This window comes from Bacillus rossius, chromosome 7 (genome assembly GCF_032445375.1).
Source record: "Bacillus rossius redtenbacheri isolate Brsri chromosome 7, Brsri_v3, whole genome shotgun sequence".
NCBI classification, from domain to species: domain Eukaryota; kingdom Metazoa; phylum Arthropoda; class Insecta; order Phasmatodea; family Bacillidae; genus Bacillus; species Bacillus rossius.
The window spans coordinates 25717952-25743767 of record NC_086335.1 but is presented as its reverse complement, the minus strand read 5'-3'; the positions used below and the strand labels follow the sequence as shown (position 1 = coordinate 25743767).

At 37.6% G+C, this 25816-nt stretch overlaps 1 protein-coding gene across 1 annotated transcript in view; it reads right to left on the bottom strand.

The window, feature by feature from the left end:
• The window catches only part of LOC134533761 (collagen alpha-1(XV) chain-like), a 405900-nt gene that overhangs the window by 206830 nt on the left and 173254 nt on the right, over positions 1–25816 (bottom strand). The gene's annotated exons all lie outside the window — the stretch shown is intronic.

Genomic DNA, 25816 nt, shown 5'->3' with positions numbered 1-25816 from the left:
TCTTACATGGTGTCCACTGGTGCCTGTCTCACTCTTAGATGGTGTCCACTGGTGCCTGTTTCACTCTTAGATGGTGTACTGGTGCCTGTCTCACTCGTAGATGGTGTCCACTGGTGCCTGTCTCACACTTAGATGGTGTCCACTGGTGCCTGTTTCACTCTTAGATGTTGTCCACTGGTGCCTGTCTCACTCTTAGATGGTGTCCACTGGTGCCTGTCTCACACTTAGATGGTGTCCTCTGGTGCCTGTCTCACTCTTAGATGGTGTCCACTGGTGCTTGTCTCACTCTTAGATGGTGTCCACTGGTGCCTGTCTCACTCTTAGATGGTGTCCACTGGTGCCTTTCTCACACTTAGATGGTGTCCACTGGTGTCTGTCTCATTCTTACATGGTGTCCACTGGTGCCTGTCTCACTCTTACATGGTGTCCACTGGTGCCTGTCTCACTCTTAGATGGTGCCCACTGGTGCCTGTCTCACACTTAGATGGTGTCCACTGGTGCCTGTCTCACTCTTAGATGTTTTTTACTGGTGTCTACTAGTGTCTGTCTCACATTTACATGGTGTTCACTGGTGCCTGACTCACATTTACATGGTGTTCACTGGTGCCTGTCTCATTTAGATGGTGTCCACTGGTACCTGTATCACACTTAGGTGGTGTCCGCTGGTGCCTGTCTCACTCTTAGATGGTGTCCGCTGTGGCCAGACAGATACCACCTAGCTTGGAAACATAAAAAATCTTACCTATTTACAATTTGTAATTTATAGTAAATTTTTATATATATTTATTTTCAGTGAAACATCTTTGCTGAGGGGGCAACAATTTTCGAGCTTTACATAGATTCCGAACGCATGAGGGGAAACAGCTAGCTATGTGGTAGGGGAACCGGAAGAGGAGGAGAATAGTTAAGTAGTACGTGGTGGGGGAACCGATAAAGGAGACGGCAGGGAAAGGTAGAAATGACGCAGCAAGATTTCACACCTGCACGCTTGCACACTTGCGCACGTGTACATGACCGCTGGAGCAGCCTTGAGCGGGCTCCACGTGGCGGCGTGCGGCTCAGGTTGAACCCCGCCATGCTGCAGGGATAGGCGGGTCGCGGCAGTAGGGACCCGCCTGCGCCTGACGCCACCCCGACTTTAGGGAGTATTTGGGCAGAGGGAAACACAATGGGGTTTGAGCTTATTGTTGTGCACCGTGCCACGGGCCATATTCGTAAGAAAATATTAATGTTTTTTTAAGTTATTATTATTTTAATGATTTGTGTTAATTAGTATTGCTTAACAGTTTTATGTGATTATTGTTTTAGCTGTGTAACTAAATATTTATGCTGGTATAATACTTTTCACTCTTTAGTTTGATAGTCTAATTATTTGTCACGAATTATTATTAGTTTAACTAAATCACACACCGTATTATAGTTCCTTGCCCATGAGTGTGTAAAAATTATTAAGTTCAACTAAAAGGCGTGAATATTTCTCGTTCGGAGTGTAGTTGTGCGTGACTGGCTCAACAAACTAGCATTCAGCTAGTTCCGATTCGTATGTCATGCTGTCACTTTTAACATGCCAGATACCTACCTCAGACTCCACAGGTCAATATGGACTATTAGTTAAGCTGCATAAACTGCCTATTTATAGTCAAGCTTTAAGTTTAAAAATTATTTTAAAATATTTAATTGTACGTTGTGCAAGTTTGTTTTAAACGTATGAGGATTTTTTTGTATATTTTTTTTGTATATTTCATATCCACCATCTTGGATAACGCCATTTTGTTTTCTCGAACATTCCGCCATTTTGTTTTCCGCCATTTTGAATTATGACGTCACCGTTGCAATTTCCGTTACGGCTGCCATCGTGAAAATCTTTATTTATTATCCGATTTTAATGAAAAAAAATTTTAAATTTAGAAAAAAATTCAATTAATAAAATTTTAATTAAAATATTTAAAAAACATACATTTATGATATGGAGCTCAGAGTCCTCGGTTTGAACCCGGTGAGAATTTACAATTTATTTATTCGCGGGGAAAAGTATTAGCTATATCATTTGAGGTTATACCCGTATCTTTATTATTCTCAATTATTATATCTTGTGCTCTAAATAAATACTAATAATTTGTCTATAGTAGTATATAAAAAGGCATCCGGGCACAGGGTTCAGGGTGTGGAGCGGGAGCCGTTATCCCGACCGATTGCTCTGACGTCACGGCGGCCATCTTGGATGGTCGTGACATTGACCTTTGACCTTGACCCCGGCGGCCATATTGAATCCGCCATCTTGGATGACGCCATTTTGTTTTCTCAAACATTCCACCATTTTGTTTTTCGCCATTTTGAATTATGACATCACCATTGCAATTTCCTTTACGGCCGCCATCTTGAAAATCTTTATTTATTATCCGATTTTAATGAAAAATAATTTAAAATTTAGAAAAAATTCAATAAATAAAATTTTACTTAAAATATTTAAAAAAACATACATTTATGATATGGAGCTTGGAGTCCTCGGTTCGAACCCGGTGAGAGCAAAAAAATTAAAATGGCGACCGATCCTTCCCTCATTTTGGCTGCAAGCAGACTGGCCCCAACCACTTTTTATAGCATATATATTATCAGGTAGTATGACGCCATGTCCGCCATCTTGAAAATCCGTAATTTTAATGCTAGAGATTCGGGAAAAATTCTAAAATTCATTAAATAAATTTGTAATGAATATTATACTGATTCATTTGATCGATTCCTGTACTTGGTTCGATCCTTGGACGATGCAAAAAATTGTAATTTTATGTAAATATAATAATTTTAATTTTTTTGCCTTCACCAGGTTCGAACAGAGGACTCCAAGCTCCATGTCATGAATGTATGTTTTTTTAAATATTTTAATTAAAATTTAAATAATTGATTTTTTATAAATTTAAAAATTTTTCATTAAAATTTGATAATAAATAAAGATTTTAAAGATGGCGGCCGTAACGGAAATTGCAAAGGTGACGTCATGATTAAAAATGGCGGAAAAATGGCGGTTTGTTCGAGAAAACAAAATGACGTCATCCAAGATGGCGGATCCAATATGAGCGCCGGGGTCAAGGTCAATGTCACGACCATCCAAGATGGCTGCTGTGACGTCAGAGCAATCGGTCGGCTCCACGGCTCCCGCTCCACACCCTGAACCCTGTGCCCGGATGCCCTTTTATATACTACTGTCTATCTATACCTAATAAGCAAGTAGTTTCACATTTGTCGCGCGTAGACTCCACGCACATTTTTTTAATATTTTGTTGATTTTTCTAAAAACATTGGATAGTATGTATTAACATTACTATTACATTTTTAGCCATTCTGAAAATAAAATATATCCTTTATATTTAACAAGAGAAATTATTTTAAGCAGTCGGTCACTAAAAATAACAAAATATTCAGTTTAATTAAGTTTTATCATCAAATAGAGCTAAAAAAATTTATATTAAATAATACAACAAAATTTTTGACAAAAACCGATTCAAGCGAATATGGAGTCGCTCAGGTAGGCTACGTCTCCTTATATGGAAAATTTTCATATTTTAATTTGAAATGCTTGATGAAATATGACAAAAAAGCTTCCAAATTTATAATTCCAATTTTTCTTTTACAAATTAATATGTTTTGAATACCCTTTCAAAATTTTCTGTATATTATAAATTTGTGTCAAAAATTTATATGCTCTCTGACATACATATGGCAACAGATTACACCCAAACAATAACAGCGTCAGGCGTATCCCACTCCTCAAGCCTTGTTTTAGCTTAGGCTTGTTTTTTTTTTTCTAAAATATTTTTAATTATATTTTTTAATGAGCAGTATTTTAAATTTATTTTAATTTTGTTTTGTGTAATTCGCTCTTTGTATTCATTTTAAACTACCCTGGGCACAGAACTGTAGGGCGTCTGGTCTCTTGTACAGTGCAGTAGGTGAGCAGTTGACTGTGCGAGGCGCAGAGTACCTCCATACAAGCAGGTGCGTCGCACACAATTGTCACGAGTTTTATGATTTATGGTGTGACAGAAATAACTTTACCAGCTTTTAGGCGAAAAGTGCATATAGTTTGATTTTGCGGACATCAATCTGTCGTTCGGCACTTTTAGACTGTTTGGATGTGAACTTGTTGTGATCTTGCCAGCATTCCAGAATTGTTTAGTTCATTATTTTACTTCCCAGTTTACAAGTTATTTAGGTTGAACCATACCCCTTTTTTCCTCACTTTATTTTCTTTCCAGCGCAACTGAGGCGCGTGCGCTGGACAGTGTGTCTGGCTCGCAGAAAACTTCTTCAAACAACATAATGAACTGTTTCACTTTCGCCATTCGCACTTAAACTTTATAGGCCAAGAACGTACTTGCAGTGGTGCAAAGAAGTTTTTCAAAATAAAAAATGTACATATTACACCAAATTGCTATTATTGGTGCCCACTGCGTCATTCGGCATTATTAAGGGTTTTATTAATGTGTTGGCCTACAGAACTTAAAAACTTTAGATTACAACTTTTTTAAACTAATGCCTATTCGGACACCATTTATAACAGTACATTGTGGGCGATGATTGGACATTACCTGAACATTATATAATAATATTTTAATTGGTATTTAGTGTGTAAATGATTTTACAGAGATTTCAAGTTGCTTTATATATAATTTACTCGCGCCCTTTTTGAAATTACTATTCAGCTGTCATATTTTATTTGTATCATTCTATTTCACTTGTGCCTAGGACTTTTTGTGTGGTACACCACTAACTTAAACTTAAAGTGCTATAAAAACAATAGCCTAGCTATACTGGTGAACATCGATTTTCTGTAGAGTACCTACTTCAGTAAATTTTTCAACAAAAATTGTTTTTCGGTCTTTTCTTTATTTATCCTTCTAAAGCTTTTCATCTGGTCCGCCACGTTGCTAGACTATCTGCATGCTTCACTCTGATTCATTTAGCTAGCTCCGCTAGAAGTGGCTGAAGTCTGCGCTACTCTGCTTGGAAACTGCTTGAAGACGTTTTGAACACGTCAATGAGATTGCTTGGTTGCAACGGAATTGACGACATTTTGACGTGATAACGTCATATAAATCGATGAACGCCGGCTGCACGCACGAAAAATCATGACTCATTGTCACGTTCCGCCTGAGCCGAACGTGCAAGAAACGGCCAACCACCGTGCGAGAAAATCTTATATAATATCAAACAGGTTAAGGCGGGCTTTTTAACTAATTGTTCGTGATTATATTTAAACAATTATTTAAATGAAATTTGCAAAAACTGTAAATAATATTTGAAAATTAAAAAGTATGCAATTTTTCATCAATATTTTCTTATGACGTTATCACGTAAAATTATCGTCCGTAAACTGACTTTACAGAAAACCACCCCTTTTTTTTATTGATTTTGATTTTTTTTGCAAGCGGCTGTTATCTGGTTTTTACAGGTTGAATACATAGGAGTTGGCCTCCAATTTAAGCGATGGAGTTGTGGTCCATTGCGGGTCGAAAGTAATTTGACCAGCAGCGGAGGCCACAGGCGCTAATGACAGGAGTCGTGCACTGGAAAGAGAGGGTGATACTCCGGTAAAATGCGCACTGCAAGCGAAGAATGAGTCACAACAGTTGAAGGCGGGGTTGCCGAGTCTCTGTAACTCTCTCTCTCTCTCTCTTTCTTTCTCTCTCTCTCTCTCCCCCGCCTTGGCGCTCCACGCCACTGGCAGATACCTCCTTGCTGCCTCTGCTCTATTGGCTCATCACTCCACTTAGTGTGGGTGGAGAACATTCAAAAAAACCCTTTAATTACACGACAACTCTGTCTGTTTACACCAATGTTGAGTTTCTAGAATACCAACCTACGTCTGGTGTCAATTTACATGATGAAGTAGTAATTTTCCACAAGGAACGTTACCTGATAGACACACAGTTTTGAAAGTGATTAAATCTACTCTTGCTAATTGCGTTTTGGAAATTCATACTGTTTGTGTAAAATCGCAAAAAAAACCGTCGGTGTACTAGTATCACAACATAACGTGTTATTTTACTTTATGTTAATGAAATTTTACTATGACTTTGTGAGTGTATAAATATAGAAGAATCGTTAATTTACACCGCAAATGTGTAATTTTTTACAACAACTTTGAATATTTATAACCGTAACCTACTTTTGGTGTACAATTACAAGTTGTAATAGTAATTGTTCTCAAGCAAAGTGGAAAAATTTCTAACTGTATGTGTTTTTCGGAATGAAACGACAAAAATCTAAAAATACACCAACACTGAATGTGTCTTCTTTTATAAAAATTTTTACAGTGTACAGACTTAAGTGCTCTCAAGAAGTATGTACAGTCTTACCCTAGTTCTACACATTTAAGTGCAAGAACTGGGAAGAATGCAAGGCGCGGCGGACAGCGGAGAAGTTGTCTGCGCAGACTGATCTTGACAGTTCTATTTTCAACTTGTAAGCCTGTGGTGACAGAATGCACAGACGACAGTTATCAGTTCATCTCATCATTAGGTCGATGGCGGAGTTGCTTTGCGAGCCGTTCTATCACTTTGTTAAAAACCTTAATATTCCTGAAGTTGTAAAAGGGGGAGAAATAATTACCATTTACCACAAAATACTTGTGTTACATTTATTCCTGAGCAAATTCAATTTTAGAATCAATTTCAAAAACATTTGGCTGTCAAACAGTTTCATATTCAATCACGATGGAACTGAGAGATAGTTTACTTACCTTAAGAAAATGTTTGTTTGTCTAAGGCCAAGTCAAACCACAAAATTTAATTTGAAAAAAAAAAAATTATGTATGTAATTTATAGTCAATGGTAGAGAAATAATTTGCTAACCGATAAAAAAAAGAGACTTTTAACTATCCTTTTAATTTTTTTAGGCGTAATCTATATTTTACAGTTTAAATTTTAGTTGGATTAACTACGTATTTTGTGAACAGTAGAGACCTGTAAAATTCGCGATTTCAAATCCTCTATTCACTCGTGCAAATTACATCTGATGATTGGTTACCGACTCGTAACACCTGTTGACTGGAATTATCGTGATTCGCTAATTCTTCTGTTAAAGATTTTTCATTGGCCCAGATTCCTTCAGATAAACTGTGGCCCAATCACTGAAGCAAAATAACGTCAAAAAGTATTTGGACTCTATCCTATCGCGAAATGAATCCGCGAATTTTACAGGTCTCTAGTGATCAGGTACACATTTGTTCAATCATGGTTAAGCTATTTGAAATCAAAATAAATGTTCGTATTATGGAAAGGATTTCTTTCCCAGTAATGTACGAGAGATCGGAGAAGTGGGTATCCCCCTGTACGTCAGGGCAGAGACACAGGGCCATTCGTAACTGCCGTCCGCGGCCGAGGGTAAGAATTGCTGAATGGGGCGTCCTTGCCTTGTCTCGGTTCGTCGAACGGATTTTGGAAACGGACCTTTTGGTGAGGACGGAATCTGTTTGAAGGATGAGGAGAAGGGGAGGGGTGGTCAGAAGTCGACAAACACAGATCACCGCAGGATCGTAGGGCGGGTCGGGTCGATAATCGAAACGTAAGGGAACTCGATCCGGTCGAGCAGAAACCCGCACTTCTTGCCGTCTGGCCGGCCGGAGATATAAGCGACCCCATCTCTCGGAGATAGCGCTGGAGAGAGAGAGAGAGAGAGAGAGAGAGAGAGAGAGAGAGAGAGTCGGGAAATAGGGGCCGGACGGGCGGCCGCTGCTATCTGCAGCCGAGGAGGGAGATAAGACACTCGCGGCCTCGAGGTCGAAAGGAAATAGCTCGAGGATGTGAGCTGGACCAGGAAAGTTGCAGCTCGCAAATAATGTTTTCCAGAAAGATTTCTTGTGTTTAGAATCTTCTCCAACTTTCTTCTTTAGTCCCGCGCTTAATCGACTGTTAGGAATTACAGTAGAATTGCGGACTTATCAACAAAGGATTCCGCTCACATGAACAAAGAGTTTTTCGTTAAAACTAAGCTGGATTCAATGTTGTTTGAAAAGAGTTCCTACTGAAGACAATTATTTTTTTAAGAATTGCTAATACATAAAATCAATTTTTGTGAGTTCATGGTTGTAATTCAATTCAATTATTCCTCGCAAATTTTAAAAAGCTTTCTGTAAAATGACGAGTTTTCCTGGATGATAAGAAACCAGCGTGTTATTCAAAAATTTTAAGCTAACACTTTTTAATGTTATCATGTCAACAAATAAATAGGTAACATAAGAACTTAAGTTTTTTGAAGCACACTAAGATTTTTCAATCATGGTTCAAGTAAAAGAAGTTACTTTTATAGGTTTTGTATTTTGACTAGTGTAGGGTATGTTATTTAAAATATTTAAGCTAACACTTTTTAATGTACTCATGTCAACCAATAAATAGGTAATATACGAACTTAGCTAAGTTGTTTGAAGCACACTAAGATTTTCCAGTCATGGTTGAAGTAAAAGAAGTTACTTTTATAGGTTGTGTATTTTAACTAGTGTAATATATATATATGTATATATATGTATATATATGTTTATATATATGTGTGTGTATATACATACACACATACATTGGAGTTCGCTGGCAGTAAATGTAAAGTATGAAGTTAAATAATATTCATAGCCATAAAACCACGGAACATGTATTAAATTGTAACTAGCTTACAATACACAGCTTCGGAGGCGCAAATTCCATAAAAGCGCTCACAATACTTAACAATGGAGAAAAAAATTACGTTTTCGATTCCATTCTCTGTTTACTAAAACCAGTTACACAATAAAGTTTCAGATTCTCAAGAAACTTTATTTTTATTAAAACCATCCACATTTGGAGTTTTGAAAGTAGTAGTATAGATTACTTGTGCCTATTACAATAGGTATTCCATTTTTGTGTATTCGTAAATATATATTAAATTTGTGAAATAATACTTGAATACCACTTTTTAATTATTTTAGGATCATATTTTGCTAAATAGTAGGCTAAGGCATGGACCTATTTAATTTTAATGTAGATTATGATATCTTTCACATTACATTTACTATTTGAATTCATCAGCTGTTCAGTTAACGAACCCATTCAAAAAAAAATTCTACCTGGCCTTTTAAAATTATCAGAATTTAAGGGATTTTAAAAGGCTAAATATAGATAAATACTTTTTTTCTAAAAGAACCTTGAACTACACCACGCAGTAAGACCCAAAAATGTTCAATTATATATCCTATTTTAGTTTTCCTTATCCATACCTTACAAAAATGTTAAAAATTTAATTTTTCCAAATAATTATGCAAAATATATGCACTATATAAATATATATTTATAATTTTATTGAATTATGGCTATTAAAGAAATCTACAAGTTTAACTATGTTAAACGTAAAAAAAGTGGGGGATTGTCTGTAAAGTCGGTTTACGGACAATAAATTTACGTGATAACGTCATAAGAAAACATTGATGAAAAATTGCATACCTTAAACTGTTTGATATTATAGAAGACTTTCTCGCACGATGGTTGGCCGGTTCTTGCACGCTCGGCTCAGGCGGAACGTGACAATGAGTCATGATTTTTCGTGCGTGCAGCCGGCGTTCATCGTTTTTTAAGACGTTATCACGTCAAAAAAAAACTTAAGAAGCGGACTTAACTCTGACTTAGATCTAACCAATAAGGCATTCATTAGGTCATAACCATTTAGTCCAGTAGAAATTATTGAAGTCCGTGCGTTTTTAAAGGGGGACCTTTTTTTTATTATTACAATCCATTTTTGGTAAGCCAAAGAGGAATTTAAGCATGGGAGCCATTTCTGAAATTTTGGCATTTGGCCGCCATATTGAAAAAACAAAACCCAGTGCTTTTACATGATAATTCTTGGTATATTCACCAAACTAACCCTTTTTTTTAGGTCGGGGCTTTTTTTAATAATTACATTTCATTCATTACATTATATAATGTAGTTAGCATGGTAGACATTTGTTTAATTTTAGCATTTACGTGCTATTAATGTAAAAAAAGAAACCAGTATATACTATATGACAGTTTTAATTGGAAGTCTCAAATGTCCTATGTGTAATTGTTATGTTAGTACTATAGTCTGTATATATTTTCTTTTCTTTGTTGCAGTGAGTTAGTACAATAGAAATGGAAAATGGATGATCCTGGTGCATCAAAATTAAGAAAAAGACATGCATTATTGAATGCATCGCCACCTGAACCTATTGGCAAGAAAACAAAAACACGTGCAGAAGACGACTGTGTGATATGTAAGCAATCAACTACATCTAAAAGAAATCCACTACAGAATCCAAATCAGGACACCTGGAACAAAATTGCAGAAAAAGCACTAGAATGGAAGGATTTAGGGACGAGCTTTGATGATATTCACGAAAAGATACAGGTAAATGCTTTGCCTAGGAAAATTCATAAAGTCTGCAGGCTTGAAGTCGTTGGTCATAAGCTATTACGAGCACAGGATACATATTATAGAAAATCTATGCCTGAAGAAAATGTGGGAGAAGCTGCTGGTACCTCTGCAGAACACACAAAAGAACAACGCATACGAAGCAGCCGCATTGTTTCTAAATCTGTTTGTGTTTTCTGTACAGAAACCTTGGAGGGAAAAACTGTTAGAAACAATGTTGGTGGAAGAACACCAGTGAAGGTTCACAGACTGGAAACACAAGATGCTTGGAAAACTTTCTCCAAAGCAGTCGAGTACGTTGATGATAAACAAACTAAGGATAGACTGCAGGCTATAATTACTTTCTGTGACAATGAAGGAGGGATACGGAAAGCAGCTGCGTTGGATATTAAATATCACAAAGACTGCTGGAAGACATACTGCAGACCAGTGTACCACCAGAATGCGAGCGGCATAAAAAAGGAACATAAGCAACAGCGATTAAAATGGTTGGAAGAAAAACAAACTGAAGCATTTAATAGCCTGTGTGAATATATTGTTGAGTACTTGGACATCCGCAAAGAGGTTTATACTCTGAGAGACTTATTGTCAGAATATGAGCAAATTCAGAGAGACATGATGATCAGAAATGAAGAAATCAGAAACACATGTGACGACAAATACGCCCTACGTTCCCTTCGCCAAAAACTGGAAACACGTTTTGGAAACAATATTGGATTTCAGCCGAGATACCGGCGAAACGAATCTTCAATAGTGTTTTTTACTAAGCATGGTGGGGCATATGTGGAAAGTGCTTTGAATAGTTGGGGCATGAACACTTCAAATTTGATACAGAACGTTGCTAAAATTCTACATGGTAAACATAGAAAAGTGCCTGGAATACCATGGCCATGCCAGGTTGAAGAACTCAAGAATGATAATACCCCTAATGACATCCATAACTTAATAGCCTTGCTTGCTGACCCTTATGCTAAATTGGAAGAAGACCGTGCAGTTGTTGAAGAACGTTTGCAGTCAGCTGTTCGTTTCCTATCTGAAGGTGTAATGCATTTAATTACAAGAAAACGCCAACCACTGCAAGTAAGTTTATCAATATCTGTACACAACTTGACGGGCAGCAAGGAGCTTATCAATGTTCTCAAAAAATTGAGAATTGGCATTTCATATGATGATGTACTCGACGAGTTGTCAGCATTAGCATTACAGCAACACAACAACGGAGAACTTAATAATACTGGTTCAGATATCCTAATATGTCCACAACAAATAGCATCAGGTCAGCCGGGAACAGTAGTGATGGATAATGATGATTTTAAAGAAGACGGATTTACCGGTTCTGAGACTAGTCATTACACGAATGTCATAATGGCACAATCAAAATCTTTTCGTTGTGATGCACAGACGAATAGCACAACATTAATTATACCAACGCCTGAAGCCAGAAGAGCTCTAGTTTGCCCTGTTGTTACCAAAAACTTGCAAAATGATGGCATACATAGCGACCCACAACCACATCAATTGAAACCTGCTGAAAACACTGTAACAGTTCACAGACTGGTAGCTCACTCACTTCACCGTGTGATTCAAAAAGAAGGAACTGTGCCTTCATATACTGGTTACCATTGTCACCTTTCAAGTGATACGGACAAGTGGGAAACATATAATGTCAAATCTTATTCACAACCACCAGGTAAGGAAGTTGTCAAAGATGTGTTGAATTGGTGCCAACGAGTTGCCAAACACAAAAAAATGCCTCTTATTCAACTTGTTGGTGACCAAGCAATATATAAATATATTGAAGAATGCCTATGCGAGGATGAGGATAGGTGGTCTCTCGTAAAGGGTGTGTAAGGTGGATTTCACACAGAATTGTCATACCTTAATGCTGTAGGAAAAAGATATTCTGGAAGTGGTATCGAAGAATTAGCTGTTGCTGCAGGTGTTGTAGCTGTAGGAAGTTTAAGTCAAGCATTATCTGGGAAACATTACAACAGGGCAATGCGTCTGCACAAATTGATAGCAGAAGCTTTAATACATATGCTTACACAAAGTTACATTGAAAATCACCCAGATATACTTGAAGGCTTAGAACAGGTGGTGGATATTTCAACAGAAAAAGAATTTGATGAATTTGTAGCATCACACTCATTTAATGAATTTGTGCAATTGATGTTCCAAAATATCTTTGACAGTAACTCAGATATGGCAAAATTTTGGCTATCTTATATTATTGATGTGGAAGTCTTGTTTCAGCACTACCACTGTCTACGGAGTGGAGTAAATTTTGATGAATACTTAAACAGTTGTCGTAGAATGCTTCCTCTACTAGCATCATATGGAAACATAAATTACCTTCGCTTCCTCTCTCTCTATTATTGGCGAATGTCCAACTTGACAGATAATGAGAAGAAACATATGGCTTCAATATACTCATTTTCATTGACTGGCAAGAGTTACAGCAAATTGCCTCCTGACCAGGTCATTGAAATGACTATGAACAAACAATCCAAGAACCGTAGAAGTGGTGGCTGGGTGGGATTTTCCAAGAATCTATCCATGATTGCTATTAACATTTTAAGCAGGCCTGCTGTGTTGTACTTGAGAGAGCAATTGCAAGAAGCCATAGATATGAAGAAGCCTATTTACAGCCACCCAGAATTGGGTCCATCGAGGATGAAGAAAGACTTTCGAGTGATTCACGAAGTGAAACTTGCTCTAGAGGAATGGGATGCGAACCCATGGGACCTAAGTCGGCCAACTCTACGCTCACTTTGCACTGGACAGCCAGCACCAGAACATGTAGTGAAAAGTTTGGACACAGCTCATGATGAGGGAAATGCCATGGCAGAAGCAATATTGAACAGACTTTCTTCAGAAACTACATCACTCCACAACCCGATTACAAAGAGGAAAAGCCAAACGTTTGCGACGAAGACTGCCTCCACTGCAAAGAGCAGGCAAACACTGAGGACATTGGTAGATCATGCTGCAACAAAGCAAGTTGTCGATATGTTAACAAGTGGAGAAACTGCGACCATGACACTACTGGATATCATGCAGTATAGAATAACAACTGTGTGTTTATCATTTTTTACAGCTGATGGTATGTTCCATAAACCAGTTAAGTCAAAATTCATGACATTACTAGATCTGCACCCTGTGATGGCACCACCGCTTTACCATGCTATCGTAGATCTCGGAATGGCCTGGAACAAGATACCAGCTTGCAAGACTTGGAGTCTTTATGCCTACAACCTCTACAACTTCATACTAAGTCGCCATCCTGAAGCAGTAGCATTTCACATAGTCAATGATATTTACAACGAAGAAACATTGATTGACAGTACTAAATATCATGAGCAAAAACGTCGTATGATATCGTATGGGTTCGTGCCGAACATTTACCCCATTGCTGACAAGCAAATGCCTACAGGAAGTGCATGGCGTTCATTTCTCTCAAAGCCTGCAAATAAACTAAGACTTCAACACTTCCTTCTCAATGAATGGCAATCCTATAAGCACAATACTAACTGGTATTACACGAAAGATCTTCTCTGCTATGATCTCATATCCAACGAATGTGATCCCCGATTCGAAGCACCACTGCCATGTGAAGCAGATATCAGGGCGTTCTTCCAAGCAGCACAATTAGATGATCCTCATCCAATTGTACTTGATTTCGAAGACACAGATGTATGGGTTATTGCTTCATACATCAGTCATATAACCGAGCAGGATATGTACATGTATAAAAGGAAATCGGGAAGTTCTGCAGAATTCTACATCTGTCGCTCATTGTTCTCTAAAAAAGACAAAGCATGTGCTGCTCTTGGTCTCTACACATTTACAGGTTGTGACACGGTAGAAGGTTTCTTTGGCTGTGGCAAAGTGCAGCAATGAAACGCATTCTCCAATCAAATAATCTGACATACCTACAGACAGTACTACAACTAGGAGTCAGCAAAGAACTATCCCATGAAATGTTCATTCAACTGGAGTTGTTAACGATTAGGATTATCTACAATGACTCTGTGAGTCAACGATTGTGTGAAGCACGAGAAAGAAAATGGAGGCAGTTACGACATTATGATTCTGCCAGGTTGCCTCCAGACGAGGACTCATTTAGACAACACTGTCTCCGAAGTCATTTGCAAGCTTATGAATACAAGAATGCGAGACTTCTAAAGCAGTTGCCCCCTACTAACTTCGGGTGGGAAAGGCACAAAGATGGATTGCGACCTGTCACACACACCATACCCGCACTTCCATTTGGAACCCAATTGCCTCAATCCAATGAAACCCTTTCAGAGGAGTGTGACAATGAATTAGAAGATGAAAAGGAGCAAGTCAGTGGAATTCTTTATGACTCATCATTGGAAACCAGCGATACAGATGAAGAGTATAGTGATTCAGTGGAAGATCAGTGAGATGATTTTCATATACAGTGAACATTAACTATGTGTGATGTTACATTCAAGACATTTCCATATGTAAAAAAAAAGTCCTGTTTAAAAATGCACAGGCTGTGGTGTATAAACCTGAAAAATCATAAAGCATACACTAGCTTCTGTTTTTCAAAATGGCGGCCAAATTCCAACATTACCAAGGTGACTCCCATGCTAAATTTAATTCTCTAAATGTTAATAATGAAATTCAATCTAAATATTAAGGTCCTGTTTAAAAATGCACAGGCTGTGGTGTATAAACCTGAAAAATCATATTGCATACACTAGTTTCTGTTTTTCAAAATGGCGGCCAAATGCCAAAATTACAAAGGTGACTCCCATGCTAAATTTCATTCTTTCAATGTTAATAATGAAATTCAAACTAAATATAAAAATCCTGTTTAAAAATGCACAGGCTGTGGTGTATAAACCTGAAAAATCATATAGCATACACTAGTTTCTGTTTTTCAAAATGGCAGCCAAATGCCAAAATTACAAAGGTGACTCCCATGCTAAATTTCATCCTTGGCATTCCAAAAATGATTTCCAATCATAAAAAAAAGGTCCCCTAAAAAAACGCACGAACCTTTGTATATCGACCGGACTAATTGTTGTCTTCCTGCATTTCCCAACTGAACTGATCATATCTATTGAGTCATTGAGTATGTTCTTTATTAAAACTAGCGTCCCGCCTGGTTTTCGTACAGATGCGTTCTACCAATGTGACGTCATTTAGATTAATAAGTAAATACTTCGCAAATAACTCATTAATTTTAACCAATATTGAAAGATAAAAATATTTCTGTGGGACAACCTGAAAATGTAGATATATGATATCGCGGATTATTTGTAGACTTTTTTAAAGTTACAATTCTATAGTACATTTATTTGATATATCAGTCATTATATAAGTCAGTGTAAGCTATGGAAGTACCTTAAAAACGTCATTTTACGACTCAATTATAATACATTGATATTTCTCTGCTATCTTCAAATTTAAAAATAATGTTAAATACACATAAATCTTCCGGGATCACACGAGCGCCAGAACATACCAAACAATACTACTCAGTAATTAGTGTCAAGTGTGCAAAAATTTATCAGGAAGTTCCAATAATGTTCTTTAAAGAGTGGGAAAAGAGATGGGATGGTTATTAGATAGTACAATGATATTTTTTGCCAACTGATTTATACAGTGTTTTTTTTAATTCGTAAGTTGGGTAAAATTTCATCCAAAAGTACCAAAATTCTGTGTTATGGGAGTAAAAGGATACGAGGTAGATTTTGCGAACTCTCGGGTAGACAATGAGTGATCTTCCTCTTTTTTTTAATCAGATAACTTATAAAATAAGTCAGTTGTACAACATTTTACCTTTGAAGTAACACATTCCGCTTAAAGGAGTTGGAACGGGGAATTGGGGTGGTTTTAAAAATTAAATGAAGACAAAGACTTTTATTTTGGGTTGGAGGTCAAGTTTGCAAAAAAATCCTCAAGCTCGAAATAGAACTGTTAATTTGTATTTAAAACAAACAAGCATGCAAAGAATACCCTTAATTTTATGTGTGTATATGCATATATTCACATTCTCCCAAACAATCACTTTGATTTGTTTTTATAATATTCATTTTTTATAAGTAAAAAATTAATGATTTATTCTAACAAGGGTCAGTTATCTAATCCAACGGACTGAGCTGTGAATCCAAAGCTGTGGTAACAATTTATCCAATAAATCACATGTAAAAATAATTCAAAATACCTACTGTGTTAAAATTTAAGTATAGTTATATAAAAAGTAAAAAAAAAACAGCACATGGTTGTTAAAGTACAGTACTCTTGTAACTGTAACCGAACCTATGCACTTATCCATGAGCTAATTATACACAATAACTGATAATGAAAATATTAAATATTGAACATTTAATCCCAAATTATATAATTGAAATTGTTAGATAATTTCTTTTTCAGACTATTTAAATATATAATATGTATTCGAGAATATTTTTGTTAACAAGAAATTTATTTGGCTGACGAATACATTTGATACGTCTCCCGATGTCCACGTAAGTGAATACATACAGGTTAATGCCGCCACACGGCCGGTTATCTTGAAGACTCCAGAACTTGGGTATAGAAAAACCGCGCATGCGTCTTAGGCTTCATTGTTAAACTTCCGTCCATGGTGCGCCCGCACGTCATAGCATTTCCGTTGCTGACTAAATTTTCATCCTCGACGAGCATACACATAAACAACCAAAATAATAACAACAATAAAACGATTATGGCAATAAAACCTAGAAATTATCAATTAAAGATTAAATTAGTCTGGTGGTTCACCATATACCGCTTAGCCAGGTAAATGTCCTGAGGGTGGGTCATAGTAGTGACCGACGAACGAACAATCTGAAGAAATAGACGAAAACAAAACCGAAAAAAAAAATCAATAGTGAACTACATGACCAACCGGGAAGCGCAAAAGTCTAGTAAATTTAAAAACTGTAGTTTTCAGTAATCACATGTGTTCATCACTGTAGGATAATGTTACGCAGAGCCGTTGGTCAAGACTTGAAGTTACACAGGAAGGGGGCTAGCGAAGAGCGTGTTTTCTGAGGAAGGGCTTCACAAGTTGGACAGTAGATTGAGCGCGAAGTATGCAAGTAGACGTAGGGGTATGCCAAGTATTCCTAGATCTCGGGCGTGCGGAGTCAAGCCGTTGGTCAAGACTTGAAGTTACACGGGAAGGGGGCTAGCGAAGGGCGTGTTTTCTGAGGAAGGGCTTCACAAGTTGGACAGTAGATTGAGCGCGAAGTATGCAAGTAGACGTAGGGGTATGCCAAGTATTCCTAGATCTCGGGCGTGCGGAGTCAAGCCGTTGGTCAAGACTTGAAGTTACACGGGAAGGGGGCTAGCGAAGGGCGTGTTTTCTGAGGAAGGGCTTCACAAGTTGGACAGTAGATTGAGCGCGAAGTATGCAAGTAGACGTAGGGGTATGCCAAGTATTCCTAGATCTCGGGCGTGCGGAGTCAAGCCGTTGGTCAAGACTTGAAGTTACACGGGAAGGGGGCTAGCGAAGGGCGTGTTTTCTGAGGAAGAGCTTCACAAGTTGGACAGTAGATTGAGCGCGAAGTATGCAAGTAGACGTAGGGGTATGCCAAGTATTCCTAGATCTCGGGCGTGCGGAGTCAAGCCGTTGGTCAAGACTTGAAGTTACACGGGAAGGGGGCTAGCGAAGGGCGTGTTTTCTGAGGAAGGGCTTCACAAGTTGGACAGTAGATTGAGCGCGAAGTATGCAAGTAGACGTAGGGGTATGCCAAGTATTCCTAGATCTCGGGCGTGCGGAGTCAAGCCGTTGGTCAAGACTTGAAGTTACACGGGAAGGGGGCTAGCGAAGGGCGTGTTTTCTGAGGAAGGGCTTCACAAGTTGGACAGTAGATTGAGCGCGAAGTATGCAAGTAGACGTAGGGGTATGCCAAGTATTCCTAGATCTCGGGCGTGCGGAGTCAAGCCGTTGGTCAAGACTTGAAGTTACACGGGAAGGGGGCTAGCGAAGGGCGTGTTTTCTGAGGAAGGGCTTCACAAGTTGGACAGTAGATTGAGCGCGAAGTATGCAAGTAGACGTAGGGGTATGCCAAGTATTCCTAGATATCGGGCGTGCGGAGTCAAGCCGTTGGTTAAGACTTGAAGTTACACGGGAAGGGGGCTAGCGAAGGGCGTGTTTTCTGAGGAAGGGCTTCACAAGTTGGACAGTAGATTGAGCGCGAAGTATGCAAGTAGACGTAGGGGTATGCCAAGTATTCCTAGATCTCGGGCGTGCGGAGTCAAGCCGTTGGTCAAGACTTGAAGTTACACGGGAAGGGGGCTAGCGAAGGGCGTGTTTTCTGAGGAAGGGCTTCACAAGTTGGACAGTAGATTGAGCGCGAAGTATGCAAGTAGACGTAGGGGTATGCCAAGTATTCCTAGATCTCGGGCGTGCGGAGTCAAGCCGTTGGTCAAGACTTGAAGTTACACGGGAAGGGGGCAAGCGAAGGGTGTGTTTTCTGAGGAAGGGGTTCACAAGTTGGACAGTAGATTGAGCGCGAAGTATGCAAGTAGACGTAGGGGTATGCCAAGTATTCCTAGATCTCGGGCGTGCGGGGTCCTCCGTAAAGATCGCTCTCCGCACGTCGGCGCCTGTGGTGGGAAGAAGGTCCCAGCCGTGGACAAGGAAGGAGGGAAAGCGAGGGCTGCCACCATAACAACACTCTTTCGAAGAGTGGGAGGGCAAGAACGCTACGTAGCATGGGAGCGGGTCTGTCGGCGCGGTTCCAGGCCGGTGTTGTCAACACGTACGTTAATCGTGGGGACGTGCGGTAGTACGGTAGTTTTGACATTATGTATGCCTGGTTGCGCATAATACTTACATATCGTCTTTTTATCCGAATTTAATGAGTTAACAACAAAGTTAAATTCGTTGAACTTTAAATTCGTTTAACTTTTAAATGCTGTGGACAACTGCAGAAATTATGGAGATTAAATGGTATTAATGAGCGAGTAAAAAAAAACTAGATCATCTGTTTAGGAGTTGGTACAAAATAGGTTTAAATAAATAATATGAGATTAATATTTCAACATATCTTTTTTATTACGATTTAAAAGATTTCTGCCAATGTTTGTTATATAAATACTCAGAAATATCGTGCACACTTAATTGTAACATAAATCCCCTCAAAAGAAAAAGGTAATTTAAATATCTGTAATCTGGTTAGGATTAAATCACTAATATTAAGCTCAATTTAAAGGGAACTGTACATAATGTTATGTTAATATATTTTAACAGCGTATATTTAAATACTTATTTCAATCGTCAAATCTAATTTATTTTTTGTTGTTTTAAACTTATCATGTTTAGTATGTTGAATTTTGGGAAGAAAATATGTTCCTTGGTTTGGTCACGGGGTGGGGTAAGTTTACGGTGGTTGTACGGTAACAGTGTGACGACGGCCCTAGATGTCTGTGACGTTGCTCCGGGAACCCGAGCAGACCACGTGACTGCAAGGCGCGGCGCGCGGGAGATAGCGGCCTCGAAGCCAAGCGCCGTGCCACCGGACGCCACGGCCGCGCGCAGCAGGCGATAACAGGGCGACGGTCAGCTGAGGCGGGGGCTGACCACGCGTGTGAGGCCCGGACCGAGGGCGAGTCCAGGGGCTCGATGGAAACCAAGAGTAGAAAAACCCCAAACTAAAATTCTCCCCCCTCCCCAACCACATCGAACAAAAAAAAAATTGGTTGTCTGTAAAGGCGGTTTACGGACTATAGTTTAACGTGACAACGTCATAACAAAACATTGATGAAATGATTGCCTACTTTTATGAATAAAATTCAATCTTTTTTTTTATTTTAATAATAAAAGAATAAATACTTGAAATTAAACTTGGAAACAGATTTTTAAAATGCAAGAATAATAACCTTTATTGCCGAAATTGTTGTTGTAATAAGCAATGAAAACCACATTAACTTTTCACTTCACTTTATAAACAGTCGACGAAACAGTTCACGTGTAGATGACTTGTAATTAATTTTAAAAACTGGTGTTTAGCTATAAAGTTTAAATATAATTATTAGCAAGTTTTCATATAAATAAGTAAACTGTAATCAAATATATATCATCAATTATATGAATCACCATAATTTTTTAGTCAATTGTAACATAACCTATTATTACTGCACTCGCCGACAGCGTAACGGAACAATGAGCGTAACCGTACTCAACGTAACGGAACAATGAGCGTAACGGGACACAGTGTAACGGAACAATGTGCGTAACTGGACACTTTTTCGTGGGTGCAGCCGGCGTTCATCGATTTATTAGACTTTTTCACGTCCAAAATACATATCGTTCTTTTAAATAACATTATTGAAATGTTCCTAAGTGTACTTATTTTAAAAATAAGAAAAATTGACCAATTAGATCCATTGTATCTCAGAGTAAAGGGTAGCTCCTCTAAGCGGCTCCAACGATAAACAGTAGACTTGACGAAATTTCCAAATTTCATTGATATTTCTGCCTCTTCTACGGGTCCTGTCTGCAATGCCACAATTGATGGCGTGTGTTTTAGATAACATCCAGTATTAAAAAAATGTGATTTTTAGTTGTTTTTATATTCACGTAAATCAACTTTAGAGATATAATTGGAGACTGAAGGAGAAACTATATTTGAGTGATATTCCAAGTAGATCCGACAGCAGAATGTTCAGGAGTTTTCCAATAGCGGATGAACATTCAAAGCTCACTTCCGCCAGTTGCAAGGATCGTGAACACACGAAGCAAGCGCTCGTTCAGGTCGGCGGATGAGTGGGAGGCTAGACGTCCTCTCGACAGGACGTAAGGGCGACCGAGCGAGCGCTGGACACTGTGCGGCCTTGTTAGCCGACATGGCTTAGCGATTAGGCTTGGACGGGGAAAGTTGGCCGAACTGGGCGGCCAATTCTGATTTTACTTTCGTTACGTTAAATTTTCAACGAGGGACGAAGACTAAAACCAGACTAGATGAATTCGCTTATTTTGTGGTGGTAGTAGTGGTGTGGTGTTGATGGTATTCATGATAGTGATGGTGGCGATGCTAGTGATGATAGTGGTGATAGTGATGGTAATAATAGTTATGGTAGTGGTAGTGATAGTGATAATGGTGATCCTAGTGATGGAAGTGGTATTGATAGTGATTGTGATGCTAGTGATGGTAGTGGTGATGGTGGTGACAGTGATGGTACCTAAAGTGGTACTGATGGTGGTGATGCTAGTAATGATTGGTAATAATACTGGTGGTGATCCTAGTGATGATAGTGATAATGGTGATGCTAGTGATGGAAGCTTTAGTGGTAGTGATGGGAGTGATGGTGGTGATGCTAGTGAAGGTAGTGGTGATAGTGATGGTGGTGATGCTAGGGATGATAGTGGTGATAGTGATGGTGATCCTAGTGATGGTAGTGCAATTGATAGTGATAGTGGTGTTAGTGATGCCAGTGATGGTAGTGGTAGTGATGGTGATGATGATTTTATAATGATGACGATAATGGGATGAACAGTCCTGAGCTTGGCTTGTGACCCCAGGCATCACCAAAGTCTGATAACCGTGGCTAGGACCTACAGGCGAGGTAGTCCTGGGAAGATTCTCCATTGCCTTTCGCAGCATTGGAAGGGAGGAATATACAACACAACGCCTAGTCTTCAATTCGGGAAGGAAACCATCCACAAGTGAAATATCCCTCACTAAGTTTGGGAATAGAACCAGCGATCCTTAGCTCGTCAGCAAGGCGCTCTTACCACTGATTACACTTGTCTATATCTCTCAGGGCAGCGAGTTTATTGGAAAAACGATTACTGAGGTTTATTGTCGCTACACGCTGTTCTATGTAGTAGGTACATCCAGTGTCGTTCTCTTTTTACATTTTTTTGGTCTTTGGTCGTTAAACCGTAGCGCTCTCTCAGCGAAGGTCACTGTGTAAACTGCAGTCCCCCCCCCCTTTTATTTTTACCCGTACCAACGTGCCATGAATATACGAACAGCATCGATTCAGGGACCATGTGATTCTGACTCCACCATAATCTTGGAGGTCTTATCACCGCAAGGCTGTGTTTATAACCGCGTGGCGTAAATATCTACCACTACCTCTACCTTTCAAAGATTTACTTTTACCCAACCTTACGTTTAAACTGCCCTTTATAATATCACACAGTAATGTATGTTACAATGAAGGAAGTTACTGTTATACACTAGTATAAAGAAATAAAGAGGCTATCATTTCGCATGAAACATACCGTTAATCGGTATTCAGTAAATTTTTGCCCTTTTGGTTCAAGTGAGGATGAACATTATATTATTAAAATTACATCTCTGGCCAAATTATAAAATATTAAATAGGTGAAACCAATTTTTTAAAAATTCATATATATTATTAAAGAGGACGGCAGCAAAAACTTTATGCCAGTCATCACTGCTCCGATTTTCATTAAGAGAAATAAATGAGTTAGCAGTTTGTGGAAAGCAAATGAAATTTTTTTATAAATTATTTAAAGTGATATTGTTTTTTTTATTAGTCGGTCGTGTTATTTGAGAGAAACAAAATAAAAAACCTTAAATGAAAAATAATGAAGTCACAAAAAAATATGTTGCAATATTTGATACGATAAAAGTTTTTTTTTTTAAATTCCTGGAAAAAAAATTTATTCACTCTATACTCATAAAAAATTACGTGGCGTGTGCGTGTGGATATTTTTTTACTTTCTGTCGTGGATTTAGAGGCCCGACCATCTATTTTGATGACAGATGTAAACAGGACTTTTACACACTCGTGAATTATTCATGACGGAAGAGTATTTCCGAACGTGGATTTTAAGGCCTGAGTTCCAGGACCTCGGAGGGAAATGTCCTGGTGGGGAGGGGATATTCTGGAGGAGGGAGGGGGAATGGGCTCGTCCAGGGAATGGAAGAGACAGAAATCTACGGAAAGAAATTTCTCGCAACTGTTCCATTATATCATGTTTGCGCGAGGTGTTTTTTTTTTTTTTTCCCCCTCTTCATATGCTTTAAAGTTCTTCCGATAACAATAAAACCTAACGGTTCCCAACTGTTTGTAATAGTTCTTGTAAATTCATTGCATTATTTTGTACATTTTGTTGGAATGAACGTGTTCTCGTCATATATTCCAAGTAGAAAAATTTTTAATCGGCCAATATCATTTTCATAAAAATATCAATAACAATTTTAAGCAGTTGTAAATTTAGCTAGGACTTTTATAAGTAAAATATTTTGTCTCATTATTATGTAGTTTTCTAAATAATGTACCCTACCTAAAATAAAGATAACTGTGCTTTTGAAGTTACTGACAAATTTGTGATTTCGCAAGAAATGATTTTTTTTTTCAATTCAATATATTTCATACTGTGAATACCAAGGTAACATAGTCAGTTATTTTTTATTGTAAAATTTTGCTAAAGTATAGCACTGCAATTGAAATTTTGTACCAGGCACAGCTATGTGTATTTGTTTGTTCGCACTATGAAGTGAACGAACGGTTTCCTACGTTTTGAATAGGTTGCTGCTGATTCCAGACACAGCTAAAATAATCAAATTGAAAACTGGATTGGTATGATGAAGAAAATTTATTTTTTTTATTACTAACACGCATTTATTTAGTAATTCGTATGTATATTTACGCTCTAAGTTCATGGGTCTGCTAACAGATTTCTACTGCCACTAAATGAATTTAGAGTCCCAATAAAAACTGTTGGTTGTGAGAAGAACTAGCTACCAATCCAACAAAGTTACTAGCGATGCTCAGAGACATTTAAAACTCTTTATTGTGTCAAGACTATTTGCCTAACGCATAAGAGCATGTCGCAAGGAAAAATGGCAGCAGCCGGTTACATAAAATAAAAAGGTATCAGTAGCAAGATTAAAACAACCCGTACAGCTTTGTAATTCAATAAAAATTAATAAATAAATGAAGTCTTTAACTTTTGCACCTTTAAATAAACTTAACGAAATGAAGTCTTGAAACTTGAAGTATTTAATATATATTAAGACATAGTGATTTAATGTGATACAGAAAAAAATTATAACAGTTTATCTCTTTATTTATTAAATTTTTATTAAAAACCCGAGAAATAGAATTTTGAATAAACTGTTAAACAGAGAGCACATATATTGGTTTAACACCTAGGCTATACAAATTTTCAATACTACACAACTTTTAGGCTAGCAAAAGTTGTTAAGTTCTGTTTTAAATAAAAAATCATATTTACTTAGTTAATAAATTGGGAGGAAAGATATTTGGTAAGTTTATTATTATCTAATATAATCAAATTGTTTTAAGCTTTTTTCGAAATTTTACCCAGAGGGCAGAAAATGGTTGAATTTTATTTGGTGGTTATAAATAATGTCACCCAAACTCATCAAGAGATATTTTGATATTTGGTAAATATATATCATACAAAAACTATTATCTTATTTAATAATATCTGATCTTGTATTTCGGTGAATTCCAAATCACGGTTTTGGTTGTTTTTAATAAAGTAACCATATTTTAAGCCAATTAAGTTATATTTAATATAATTACTATCAATAATACCCACACTAACTCTGTAATCTTCTCTTTACAATTTGAGAATGAAAATAGGGTATGATTTTTTTTAAATGCATATATATTTCACTGAACATAAAGAAGGACAAGGGTAGAATTGAGCATGAATTATTTTTATTAAAATTTACAGAGAGTATCTTGATATATATATTATATATATTAATATAACAGTTAATATATATAAAAAGTTAAATGTTTGATTTTATAACAAAAATTCTTATTTCCCAATTTAAAAACAGTAGGAGTTGAAGTATTAAGTTATTTTGATAAAAAAAAAACTTAAAACACATCTCCAAACCTAATCATGATAAATTTATATATTGAGTTTAAATAGTATACACGTACTTTAACTTCAAATATCTCTACCATTTTTTCAATATGACAATCCTTAAGGGCCCCGCCTATCCGGTGCGCAGAGCTTCAGGAATTACAACGTGATTTCAAAAGTGGGGACTGCTTACGGAAATCATTTAAATATTTGCTGAGCGCTGAAAAGTACTTTCTTTTAGTATTAAACTGTATTTTCAAAAGAGTTAATATGGCTAAAAAGCGAGTTTTTAGAATATTATTTAGGCGTAAAATAACCCGTACAGATTATTGAAAGCACGCACTTAAGGGACTTGCATTACACCTTTTCTTCATTTTTCCGCCCTATAATGTTATGGTTGAGGCATTTCATACCTCTAAAGCCCTGTGTTAGCATATATTTAATTTTTAATTACTATTTTATAATTATTTACTTTAATTTAATTTATTACACGCTCATTGCTTTCATTTTAAATTACCCTGGGCACCAGTATTGTGGGACGCTGGAGCGAGTACATGTTGGTTTGTTGCCTGGGCG